This window comes from Teleopsis dalmanni, unplaced genomic scaffold (assembly GCF_002237135.1).
Source record: "Teleopsis dalmanni isolate 2A unplaced genomic scaffold, ASM223713v2 unscaffolded_contig_0836, whole genome shotgun sequence".
In the NCBI taxonomy this organism is placed as follows: Eukaryota; Metazoa; Arthropoda; class Insecta; order Diptera; family Diopsidae; genus Teleopsis; species Teleopsis dalmanni.
In genome coordinates, this window is record NW_024032218.1 from 2,501 (window position 1) to 11,364 (window position 8,864).

At 29.7% G+C, this 8,864-nt stretch overlaps 1 non-coding gene across 1 annotated transcript; it reads left to right on the forward strand.

Moving 5' to 3' along the window:
- The first annotated feature begins 1,353 nt into the window (after window positions 1–1,353).
- Window positions 1,354–1,472, forward strand: LOC119663745. Its single transcript, XR_005251062.1, has one exon. It is a non-coding gene; the product is annotated as a U5 spliceosomal RNA (small nuclear RNA).
- The last annotated feature ends 7,392 nt before the right edge of the window (window positions 1,473–8,864 follow it).

The following is an 8,864-nucleotide window of genomic DNA, read 5'->3' on the forward strand; positions in this document are numbered from 1 at the left end:
TACCGTACTCCTCCGAAACGGCTTTACCGATTTTTACCAAATTTTATATGCGTATTCAGTAGGTCTGGGAATCGGCTACTATCTATTTTTCATACCGCTAAAGTGATTAGGGTGTCCCTATCCAGCAAAAATATCTTTATTGCTTTAACAAAAAATTTTTTATTTTTTTGGCATAAATTTTGTTTATATTTTTGAAAAAGAAAAATTTTTTTCTTAATATTTTATGTAACTACGCCAACAAGTAGATCGAGCATTTACATCCATTTCGTTTCTTCGTCTTCGCCTTGCATGGCAGGTGGAAAATGTACTAAAAATTTTTCTAAAGATTTCACTAATGATACTATAACAAATACCGACGGATATCCAATATATCGTCGAAGAAATCCCGATAATGGGGGACAATGGCGGGTGGTGCCGTATTCGCCTCTGCTAAGCAAGACATACAATGCTCATATACATGTTGAGTTTTGCAGTTCTGTGAAGAGCATCAAATATATAAGTATGTCCATAAAGGCAGTGATATGGCTGTGTTTAGAGTAGAAAATACTAATGTAAGTGCTCCTCCAATTAACAAAAACGGTGAAATTACGCTCTACCAAATTGGTCGGTACATCAGCTCCAATGAAGCTGATGGCGTATCTTCGGTTTTCTAATTCATGAACGGGATCCAGCAGCTGTTCAGTTAGACGTCCATCTTGAAAACGGTCAGCGTGTTTTTTTCACGAACGAGACAGTGATTGATCGTGATACAAATCCACCTAAATCTACACTCACTGCATTTCTTGAATTGTGTAATAGTACGAATGATTTTGGTGCCTTTGCAAGAACATTACTCTATTCACAAGTACCACGCTATTTCACATGGGCTCAAACAAAAAAATGGATGCCCCGCAAGCAAGTTTCACCAGTTGATGCATGTCTCAATTTATTTAAATCGAACGCTTATTTACAGTTAATCCAAGACTCACTGAGTGATTTTATCTTCGACTTTTGTTAGTTAAAATAATAAAAATAATAAAATATATTAAAAATAATATTGTTTTGCGTTTTTTATTTTTATTTTTCTTTTCGTTCATAGCGCTCCATGCCTATTTCATGCATATACCACATACTTACACACTTATAATAAGTAAGTTACTTTTTGTCTACACAAGAATTTATCTAGAAACTAGAAATAATTTATAAGGCAAAACAACGTTTGTCGGGTTATCTAGTACAAATATAAATTTCACTTAATAAGAATTATAATTAAATAGTCTATGAAAAATATTTTACATACATAAATAGATATATAATTCTCAATCATTTTTCATAATCATTTTAATGATACTTACTCAATTATATTGAAATAGTTGACTCTAACTCTTCCTCGATTGTCGAATAAATCTTTCGCCTTTTACTAAAGATTTCCGTGGGGTAGAGTAATGTTGAGTATATAATAATTTTTTGTTATGCCTAGCTGAAAAAGCCGGGCAAATAAATAATCAATTCAATAATATAGATAATATATATAGAATATATAATATTCTCTATTGATATTTATTTATATATGTTAATATAAAAAAACTAAAAATTATTCTTTCTATTTATGTCTATATATTACAATATTACAATATTTAATATCTGTATAATTATTTATTATAAATAATTTAAAGCTCATTAAATATATAATAATAATAATGTATTATTTATATTGGAATTATATATATTTATAATTATATTTAGAATTAGCTTACATTGAATACGTTTCACTTTATTCTTACTTTCTTTCACATTATTTGATTGTTGTGACAGTAATAGAATTTGATTAAGTACTTAATATTACACTACCATCAACAGGTGTGATAGTAATCATATTTCGGTGTTTTGAAAAGTCTTCACTAAGTGTTGTACAAATTTTACCTAGTAATACAGTTTCAGAATGCGAGTAATAACGGTGTAACACCCCTTGTGCAGCAATTTTGTATGTTGACATATCCACCAAGCAAATAACAAGCCTAATCACAGAAGAATATTTCAATACGGAAACTCTTTCCATTTTTGTGTGAGGTTTTTACAATTTCAAGGTGCTCAGCAGCTATAAGATGGTCAATATTATTATGTGACAAACATTAAGCTAGACATTTAATGCCTCGTTTGACATATGGACCACAAAATTAATGCTCTTTAATGGAATATATTGAATACACAATATTTGTTATATTATATACGTATCGTCAATTATGTTTATTTTAACTATTCACTTTCTTTTTCTTTTCAATATATAAAAAAAATTGTTGAATTTAAAATACTTGAAATTGCATTAAAAAATCAATAGGTCATGCGGTAAAAAAATATTCACATGTGAACATTTTCTTAACAAAAAATTGCTTTCAGTTTGTGAAGAAAATTGGTTGTTTTCACATAAAAGACTTCCTTCTTCATCACATTACGAAGAAATTTGCTTGCATATTGGTCTGATTCCTCGCCTCAGGAATAACATTAATATATTAACATATATTTGAATAGCAAAGTGCGAGGTGAAAGCAAGCAGAAAGCAGGATACTCTTCACATAAAAAGAAATGTAAATATTCGTTTTGCGTAGAAGGGAATACGCACTGAAAACCTCATGTGTATGAGCTACAAACTCAAAGGACACATTTGTATCAGAACAAAATACAGTACACTTGATATATGTATATAAATACATATGCAGAAATTCTGGTATCGGTATATTTGCCGTTTAAGGATGATTATATTAAAATGCAAAAACATTTTCCAGATCATATTTTTACCCTATATCATATACTTAAGTTACGGTTATGATATACGATAAATGTTAAAATAGAATGAAAAAGATTGGAGAAATTTAAAATATAAAGGCGAGCAAAGGACTTAACTTTAATATTTGAGCATTAGCAAATATTCAACACCGTCCACACAATCCGTTATATTAAATATCTATTATTTATTATTTTATTACTTAAATAAATAAAACAAAAACGAACTATCATCGTGGCCATTTGAGAATTTATTTATTTTACAAAGTGTCAGATGTCTTCTTCTCTGTTTTTAGTATATCTCGACAAACTTAAAACAAGTTTAAGGTACAAAACCTTTTATTTAATGATTTACCTTGACAAAAGTTGGTTATTGACTTAATACAATTGTAATTATGAAAATGTAATGTTAACAAATATTTTACTGAGAACAAAATTAAGGCAATTAGTCACTATTGGTGTTATAAGCACTTTGGGTGCTATTACTTCGGAACCAAATTGTAGTTCTGCACTTGTGTCATATTTTTTATTATGATTGATGTTTCACACTTCAGAATAGACATACCTTTTGAAAATATTTTCATTGGCAATTATAGAGTTATGTAACAGAATCTCTTCAGTATATACACTCAAATTTTAATATAGATCTGCATTTCCGATGCTGTAGTATGTGTGTAATACTACTAATAACTTTCACTTTCACAACTTCAGTAGTGAAAAGCAGAAAATGCTAAAAAAGAGACTATAGATAAGATTTCCGTCTGATATGTAAACGTTTAAAATTCGTTCTTGAAGAGTATAAACATAACTACTCGATAATATTTAGGCGACACATACATATTAATTAAATTGTCACATTCTCAACATTTGAAATAGGTCATAAAACTAAAATTAAAAAGTTCATCACACATCAAAAAAGGTGTTAAGTTTTCTAAAGAAAATATACCAGGTAGAACTTACAAAAAAAAAACTATTATTTCAACATAACTGTATCCGCAATATCACAAATAAAATCGAAAAAGCTCGATGATATGACTTGATCGAGAGCATAGCATCACTGTAGTTATCACCGACATATGATCCTTAAACTAGAAGAAATTCGGAATATGTTAAATTATAATACACAATAAGTCTACTTCCGCCACTATCAAATCTCACGAACATACTATTAAAAAAAATTGATAGACATCCATATCTTATATGAAATATTTACAATATATGTATTTAACATATATATATAACTAACCTCAAAAGATTTAAAATATTTAGTACCTACGGACTTACATACTTGTGCAACAACAACTTATCTCTTTTGACAAACTTTTTTAATATAAAAAGAACTATATCTGCCTTTTGACTCTTTTTGAACAAATTTAAATAAAATATTTTAAAAAATTTAGAAAAACTTTTTGCTGAGAAAATCCGTTTATCGACGTTTTTACCAAAATTTCTTGAAGGTTATTTTACAGTGAAATAGTGCTTAAAATTTTCTACTCAGTTTTAAATTCCAATTCATACAAACGCCTTTAACATATGATGTTGGGTCGATTTATAATGTAGTATAATAGCAAAATTTCACACCTGCAAATCAAAACTTGACTAAAAGTGGGTTATTAAAGGTACGACATCTCAAGAGTCACACTTTAACACACATACAGTGCTGAACATAATTATTGGCACAACGAAAAATTCTAGCTCTTCTACTATTTGCTTTGGAATCGAAGAAATCAATTTTTGTGCCACCTTCAGTTCTGCATTTGTTGTTATAATTGACTTCGTTGAACGCCTATCCAATTTTTTTCACAAATATTCAATAGGGTTGAGATTGGAGATTGAGATGATTGCGGCAATGTGTATTTTACATGATGAACGAGTCACATACGCCCATCATAATCCATATGTTCTGGGTTATTATCATGTTGAAAGCTAAATGTAAATTCGTACCTTTGAAGCCTGCAAATTTATGTTCTTAGTTTGGGGTTGAAAAAAATAAATATCAATAAAAATTCGTCTCAATTAATTATGTTGACTGTAACATTATTAGTTAACATTCTACTAATAAATTATATAGAAAACTTTATTAAGATAATAATGGATTACGAATAAGATCACGGATACACAGAATTTACTAAAATTGTGGAGGAAACATTTCTCTAAACTACTATCTAGCAATGATAACATCAATGCCATCCTTGAAGAAATGCTCTCGGAGTTCCCAATTAAAAATGATGGTGTTAAAATCCCACCATCTAGCTTGAACGAATTGCGTATTGCTAAAAAACGACTAAAGAACAACAAAGTGGTTGACGCAATTGGCCTACCTGTGGAATTGTTCAAGGCCGTGGCATTATGCTGAAAGGGTAGATACAATTTCAAATTGTGACAAATTCTGGAAAAACCCTACAAACATAACATTAACACTCACCACCTTTTTGTCGATTATAAAGCAGCTTTCGACAGCCCACCCGAATCTATCATCTACCTTGGCATCACCGCCTGGAGATCAGACGATGACTCACCATTGCTAATAGGTGCTACTATGGGCTCAGTAGGCAATTGGGATATAGAGTTCTGTCTCGACAAACAAAACTTACGCTCTACAGGTCGTTCATCCTTTCTGTGTTTCTGTATGGCGCAGAAGAATAGACGTTATCACAGATCAATGAAGCAGTACTGGGATTGTTCAAGAAAAAAGTTGTTCGTATGATCTTTGGTCATCTACCATACTAGTTGGGGACGACTACCGCATCCGAATGAACCACGAGCTGTCATGACATTGTTATAATTTAGCAAATTCATTCCAGCGGTTTCTATGGCTTGGTCAATGTCGTGAGAATGGTTGAAGATGTTCCTGTTCCAATCAAAAATGTATTTGAAGCGATAGTTGGAAGAAGAAGGTATAGAGATAGACCGTATCTTCAGTGGAGTGATCAAATTAGGGATCATTCTAACTAGACCAGCACCAACCAGACTTGATATACAAAACTGGAGAAGGCGCGCACGCAGCGAGGCACCTGGAGAAACATGCATCATCTGACCAAAACCTGTTAACGGGTTGTTATGCCCAAACAAGTAAGTAAGTAAGTATCCATCCATATTAAATGCATACATATAAAAAAAAACTTTTTCTAACCAAAAACACCTTATATATACCATATACCTCAACATCATTTGTTATAAGTTCAGTTTTCCGATGTTTGAGGTATCAGTGGTCTTTTACACAAAAGTATTTATTCTTTTTTGTTCTTACATATTAAACTTGGGGAAAATTGAACCCTCTAAATTGACATGCAGATGAGATGAGATGTATAAAATTAATTACCAATTCTGAATTTGACTCTGTACCTCTATAACTTGGTTTCCAATGAACTTAATTTTACACTCGTAAATAGTTTCAGCTTTCAGTTCAGTATATCCAAACTCCTCCAATTCTTCGGAATTTTATCAACTGGAACTAATAATACTAAATTCATGCGACTTTATTTCGATCCACAAATAAAGTACTTATTCAAAGTCTATGAATACTACTCTTTACAACATTACAAACAGTCATATGTGTTTATTATTCTGTGCAATTTATTGTTAATCTTATAATTTTAAAATAGACGTTTTATTATTATTTAAACCCATCATTTTACTACATATGAACTCTAAAAAACAAACAATTCTATTTTTGTGTCGGATGAAATTAATATGGATTTTTGAGGTTAAGTTTTTTCATTTCCTTGGCGCTTTAGAGCAATTTCCGCAATCATTACTTTATTATTCTATGTCTTCCTTTGTTGAGAATTGCCAATTTCTTTTTATAAAATCTAAGGTATCAGAAATATTATTCTGACCCTCTGGTATTATTTTCAACTCTTATTTCCAGCTAGCAAAAAGCAAAGCATTACAATCGTTTGCGGTTTTTCAATGGAGTCTTCTATTCCGTCAAATAGAATAAAATAAAAATTTAAAAATAGAAATAAAATATCTGAAGTGTTGGCTGCTACTACTTTTGGGTCACAACAGTTGTTTGCATTGTTGGAACAATAAAAGCACAAATACATTTGTTAACTTACAATGGAGTAGATTTACACAATTTGTTAGCTTTTGCTTTTTCCTTGAAGGAATGAAAACATAAACCACTTTTTATTGGCCATTTTCGTTTACATACCCTTTTTTAAATACCTATGAATGAATAACCAGATGAACTGAACGGTTTCCTTTTTTATTACACAGGACATAAATATTTTAGAACCTAAAGAGTTCCACAGAAACGAAAATAAATATTTTAAAAATTAACTCGATTGAGTTGAGCAATGTAGGAGTACAAAGTAATCTTAACTAAATAATAAAATATTGAATAAGATTCCTCGTTTGATACATTTTTCAGTGATTTGAAAGAAAAATGATATGAAATTCAATTAAGAAAATATTTAGTTTCTTGTTACAGGATACTGCAACGCTAGTTGAGTCCACGCAAAGACGCTTTACAGAGGTTATTAATTGCAGAGGTTATCCCACAGGCTATTAATAAATTTTTTTGAATTTTTTTGTTTTAATGTAAATATTAAGAAATATCCGCAGACTTTTTCTGCTTCAAAAATTGCTACTTTTGCATATAATTGGGTTTAATTTTTTTTAAAGAATAACTGTTAATTTTTTATATTGGAACTTTATTGTTGTTTCTTTGGTTAAAATGAATTAGGAAATAAAAACGACTTTGAGTAAAAATTAAAAAAGTTATGCGTAATTTAAAAAAAATTTTGTGAATATCCGTAGACTTTTTCTACTATGTGTATATTATCTTTTTCTAAATATTTTTCACTTTTGCCAATAGTTAATTTACTATATCTTTAGGAGCTAATTATAGTCAATAAATTTTCTAACTGCTTTTTTATGTTGAGTCTACTACTTTGGTAGCTAGAACTGTTAAAATAAATATTTGGATTTAATATTTTATATTGTAACTAAATTTAATAAATAAAAAATAAATATTTTCATGTGTTTTGCATCAAACTTTCTTGCAAAATAAAATCGACAAATGAATCAATTCCATTAAAAAAGAACCGTAAATTCTTCACAAATGATTCAAAACTAAATAACAAAATGAACTACAGGATCTGCTCTAAAAATATAACATAAAATATATCTAATATATTATATAAATATAAGTATATATAAAATATATATAACTTCACTAAATTATTCCTCTAAAGTTTTAGCGATCGCAATATCTTCCTACCTAACTGATATCGAAAAATTCCAATGTTTTGTCGAATAATGATTTAGAGAGAGTCGGACTGTATTCGAAATCGAAATATGTAGATTATTTTATTATAGCACAAAAGCATCTCAATCGCAACATCTAAATGTCAAGACGTAATAAAACTCCACGAAATAATACTGTTGATTTCTTGCAAAATAAGGTATGAGTGTATGTTCTTACGTATTTTCTTCTGAGAAAAATTTACACGGGTATGCCATTCACATCACTTAAACACCCAATAAGCACAAATTTCGGCTCGAAAACTTAAACAAGATGTAAAAAACTAATAATTTGAAAGAATTATCGCATTACAGATTGGACCTATGAAATTTTAATTGTTAAATTGGTTATATACAGAAGCAGTTAAATGCATTCAGTGTCTTTACGGGTAGGAGTAATAATATAATACAATCTAATAGAAAGCCATGTCAAGAAGTTTAATGTGTGATAGCTTCAGAGTTTTTTTAAAGTTGCATTAATTAGATGAAGAAGAAAAGTCTACACCATCAGATTCAAGATTATATAATCTAGGAATGCTGTCGGCATTTGGTTTTTAAAAATAGTAAAGAAAGTCGTGCTATAAATGATTTCCTAATAGACAAATGAATGGCTTGACTGTAATAAAGACATTTCATATACGCTAGCTTTGCTACTAGTAACCAATCCAAAGCCATCGCTAAAATCATATTTTAATATTTTTCATAACTAAAATCTTTTCTCTTAATTAAAGCTGATTCTTATGAAAATCTCAGAATTGCTCATCATAAAAGATATTTCTTGAATGAAATGCTTAAGAGTTTGAATATGTGATAAGAACTTTCATTGAATTTGAACGTTTTTGCTTGTAACTACT